We start from the raw sequence: 5,548 nt of genomic DNA, 5'->3' as shown, positions 1-5,548 counted from the left end.
AGAGGTTAACTGTTTTCAGCATTTTGGTGATAAGAGTCTGATGCACTGGGAGGTAGTATTGTTCTGTAGAGGAACAGGATGTATATGGTAGAGGGCATAGGTCAACTTACACAACTGAATTAGTTGGTGAGCAACTGGACCATAAGTGTAGACTCAGTGTCAACTTCAAGATAAAGGATAGATAACTGAAAGGCCTTTGCCTTTTATGGTAAAACCAGAGTTATTACAATTGTGCCAGCCTTTAGTAGGAGTTTACTAATTTTCTTTTGTTACCAATGTAAATATAGTGTGTGAAAATGTACAGCTGTCAGACCTGCCTGCTTTTGTGCAGATCTCCCTGCAGCTGCTTGTATCCAGAATAAACTTTTATACATTCAAAGAAATCTGATGGTCATCACAACGTTTGATTTCCACAACACCTCAATCCGCCACTCCGCTGTACTGCCGAAGTCCGGATCCTCCTGGAGACTGTCCCATAATAATCCCAGGATGCCAAAGTCATAGCCCTCGGGAGGGTTTTCTGTCACAGTCTCTCAAAATGCTTGCTCTGCAGGCTACTGCAGAGCCCGATACCGATTTTCCAGCTTTACCTCCTGTTGGACCAGCTTGTCATATTCGGATACCCATTGTTCCTGGGGTTGCTGACCCAGGAATGACATCCGCTGGTCTTTAATCCTTTGTCCGCAGCTTGGAAGAAAGCCTCCAGGAGGGCCACGTCCCATAATGACCAGATCTGTTGCCTCAGTTCCCGGTATTGTTCTGTAGGCAGAGCAGTGGTGTAGAAGGAGCAGACTACCCACATCCATGTCCCTGTCAAGGCAAACAAAGTCTGCTGTCCTGTCAATCCCGGTAGAAAGGAAGCGTCCCATCACATGCTACCAATGTGACGGGACGCCATGAACCCCAACTGAGTACTCCCTTGCAGTGTCTATCCTCCAAAACTCCCTCATCCAACTCTGTTACTGGGAGGCAGGGATATAAAGCCTGTTCATTAGGTCAGGTGTGAATGGCATAGGCTTCAGGTGAGGGAGGCCGGGTAATAAAGCTAGTTGGTTAGGTCATGTGTGGTAATAGCATAACCAAACACAGCTGAACAAAAATACACAAAACATGGATTATATACATAGCCAGACAAGGCATACATGGTACAGGACACCACAAAGGACAAGCAATAAGGCAAGGAACACAGGGGATGGAGTGAGGAGCTGAGATCCTCAGATGTATAAGGGAAAGAGGGCAAAGGTACATAAAATACAGACACAAATAAACAAGACAGCAAGCTGTGGAGAAGAGTTCAACTCCAGGCAGACCTCCTAAAGGGGCGCCCACGCCTGGCAGTTTGCAGGGCTGGAGCTGAATCCTGACACACACAGACTTAGACACTTGCACTAACACACCAACTAACATACCTAGATACACACACACAAACATACCCTGGCACAAAAACATGCCTTCTCGCTTACCCTAGGTAAGCCTCAACCTGTCGTCAGTGCAGCTTGTACAACTGTGAGGTCACGTATCATTATGTGGCCCCACTGAACCCCTTCTCCTATTATGTTGTGTATATGTGTAAAATGCCTCTAAATTATATTTGCTCTTAGGTTTCTACAAGCGATATATTCCAAGTGGTGACCCTTCAGTGGAATGCCACAGAAGTGGAAAAACAATGGTTAATCAACACAAGCCCTATGACAATGACAACTTATAAAGAAACCGAGAAATACCACAAAATCAGAGCTGGGACACTTTACACAGGAATCCTCAGAAATTGTATGATTACATATAAAAATCTTGTGAAATCATATCCTTTTTTGGTAGGTATCCTGCTAAAGGTGACAGCTTTTGGAATTACAAATGGTATCACATAAAATTGTTTTGAATATTCTGTATGTGACCAGGCAGTCTGGTTATGGGGATTATGTGGTAGGTAACATTAATATATTAATTCATTTTAAAAATAGTTGTGATAAATCGCCGTGGTGCATGGGTACTCTTTCTGGTATGCATGAGGCATCCATTCATTTTTCCTGGAAAGGTAATTTCAAGCACTTGCTATATCAGTTCTGAATGGTGCTTTTTTACCATTACTTCTGAGTAGAAGATATTCTTCAGAGAAGATGTTCTTCAGCTCATTTCATGCGGCAGAAAAGATTTAATGCATGACCATCAAGAGATACTATAAACACAAGCAGAGTATTGCACTACAAATATGGTGTGCCGGATGGGCAGCGTGTGCATGTGTCCACTGTCCTCCTCTATTTTTTCACAAATTTACTATACACATGCTGTAATTCTGCAGAGAATTGTGTGCACTCTGCGTGCTTTCTCATAGACTAACAGGTAGCTATGTACTAGTGTTAATCTATATGCTGTCTGTCTGTGCTGTCATAGAGATGAAGCAGGTCTTTCACTTTTCTGAAATCCTACATTTTACAAAGCACATATAAACACTATTTACAGATTTAAAAAGCTCTATATTTTATTAAAAGCACACTCTAGCCATCATAAGCACTTTAATGCTTATGATAGCTTTGAAGTGCATTCAAATGGATATGATGCCCCTCTCCAATGTGATGCTCCATTCTCCACCGCCAGTGATTTCTGTGCAGCAGAAGTGTTCTGCCAGAAACATTACCTGTTATGTGATATATTTACCACCAGTCAGCTTTAGAGTTGGACTGGCAAACTTTACAAGAGAGGGTCTTACAAAAGCCCCTGTGAACATGAACAGAAAGTGATCCGTTTCAATGGGAGCCCTTTCCTGCCACTGATTGACTGCTTTAATTTATTTAATTTTGAATTCATAAAGAATACATATTGAACTACTCATTGTTATGGGAAGGGAAGGTGTGATGAGAGTGGGAGTGCTAGTGCCCAGCGGGGGACAGGCATCTCAGGATCGGCATTAGGCAGCCGCATACAATAAAGGTAGAACCAGGCTGCCTATCATGATACCCATAAGACAATGTGGAGAAAGTAGGCTCTTCTACTCAGGCCCGGACTGGGACAAAAAAAAGGCCCAGGCATTTAAGACCAAACTCTGACAAATTTAATAAACAATTTCTTGTTGTCTATTAGTTACCGTATATTTCATCATGCTTTTGTCACTGTAATCAAGTAGCATTACATAAGTATATAATAAATGAATCATAACGTCAAGATTCAAGATTTAGTTGGTACTTAGAAAGAGGTAGAAACTTTGTAAAAAAACAAACTTTCACTTAGAAACTAAGTCTTGTTTACTTAAAAGGGTACTCTAAGCACCAAAACAACTTTAACTTAATGAGGCTGTTTTGGTGTATAGATCATGTCCCGACAGTCTCACTGTTCAATTCTCTGCTAACTCACTTTTGTTTGTTTATGCAGACCAAGTCTACACTTTGGCTGGCCCAACTGAGCGCAAATGAGCACCGCAATCGTGGATGTGATCGCAGCGCGATCGCATATGTGGCAGGCTCAGTTGGCCTGATCTGAAGTCTGAGTTTCCTCCCTACAGTGCTGTGAGTTACAGCATTGCAGGGAGGAAACTCAGACCAGCCCAACTGAGCCTGTTACATCGCGCTCGACCAATCCTCTAGGCGGAGCAATGTGATGTCAGGTAAGTATGCAGCCCCATGACCAGCCTCCCAGGACTGCAATATGACCAGTGGCAACTCTAGAAACAATATAATGGGGGGGCACATAAGATACCACAGTCAAAACTGGGGGGGGGGCATTAATAATTTCCACCATTAAATCATATAACTGAAAAAAACATATATATATATATATATATATACACATACATAATACTTGGTCAATCAACATGGGAAGCCTGAAAGCACAATTTAGTGTGACTATTCCTGGAAATAAATATCATTTTATAACAATTCTCTTATAATTCCCTGTTTAATGATACTTTTTGATTCCTTCTTGCTTGAGGAATATTTTCTTTGCTTTAAGCTTTAAGCTTATTATTGTTTAAATCATAGAATATATGCCCCGTCTATATGCACCGTATGTTGAGGTGTACCTAAATAACTAAAATACAGGCATTATCATCGGAAGTGGCTCATTTGGGTCTGTATTTATTGGATCCTACCAAGGGACACCACCACATCCGCAATTAATTTATAAAAAATCTGATAACCTAAAACAAATATTGGCTCCCAGCAGGGGCGTACCTAGAGTATTTGGCACCCGGGGCGGATCCTGTAAGTGGCACCCCCCCCCCAAATGTAAAGACATCTACAAAATTATGTTGGCAAGAATATTTATTGCACCAATTTGTAACCAATTTGTAAAATCTGAAAAAATAAATTAATAACTTATAAGTAAAATAAATACATTTAAATAACATTTACTGAACATATAATAGTGCTTTCTTTAATAACCCTCCAAAAAAACAGTGTCCACATTGCCCACATAGAACCTGACCAGCACCCAAATTACACACACATAGGACGTGCCATCTTTGCCCCCAAACAGCCCAGCATGAGTCAGCATTGTTCCCAAACAGCCGAGTGTACGCCATCTTTGTCCCATAAACACGCTACCTGTGCCATCTTTGTCCCATAAACACCCTGCCTGTGCCATTTTTGTCCCATAAACACCCTGGTTATACCATCTTTGCCTTTTTGACAAATCAACTATACACCTATGATTAACACAAACACTTTTACAGTCACTCACTAATTCACTTTCATTCACACAATAATTTATTCTTTCACACAAATTATTTACACATATTCATTGATGCATTCTCACAAATTCATTAATTCTCTCACTCATTCACACAATTCATCCACACATTAATCCATTCATTTTCGCTCTCTCATTCTGACTCTTTCTTTCAATATTCTTGCTACCCTCCTTTATCCCTATCTTCCCCTTCTCACTCCCTTCTCCCTATCTACCCCCTATCCCCCCGTCTCACTCCCTTCTCCCTATCTACCCCTCCTAACTATCTACCCTCTCCCCCCCTTTGAAGTTCACTTACCTTTCAGGAGTCCTGCGGTGGGGGTGCAAGGCCCCTGCCTCCCAGCTCTGCCACTGTATGGAACAGTATAGAGTGATGGGAGTTATGATGTACTTTAGAGCATAATTATATAATGAAAAATACATTGGAAATGGTACAGCATAACACCCATCACTCTCACACATTTACCAATCCACACTTACCAATCCACAGATTCCACACATACCAATCCACATTTACCAATCCACACATACCAATCCAGATTCCACACATACCAATCCACACAAACCAGTCCAGATTCCACACATACCAATCCACAGATTCCACACATACCAATCCACAGATTCCACACATACCAATCCACACAAACCAGTCCAGATTCCACACATACCAATCCACAGATTCCACACATACCAATCCACATTTACCAATCCACACATACCAATCCACAGATTCCACACATACCAATCCACACAAACCAGTCCAGATTCCACACATACCAATCCACAGATTCCACACATACCAATCCACATTTACCAATCCACACATACCAATCCACAGATTCCACACATACCAATCCACACATACCAG

Source organism: Spea bombifrons, chromosome 13 (genome assembly GCF_027358695.1).
Source record: "Spea bombifrons isolate aSpeBom1 chromosome 13, aSpeBom1.2.pri, whole genome shotgun sequence".
In the NCBI taxonomy this organism is placed as follows: Eukaryota; Metazoa; Chordata; class Amphibia; order Anura; family Pelobatidae; genus Spea; species Spea bombifrons.
This window is presented reverse-complemented; position numbering follows the sequence as displayed.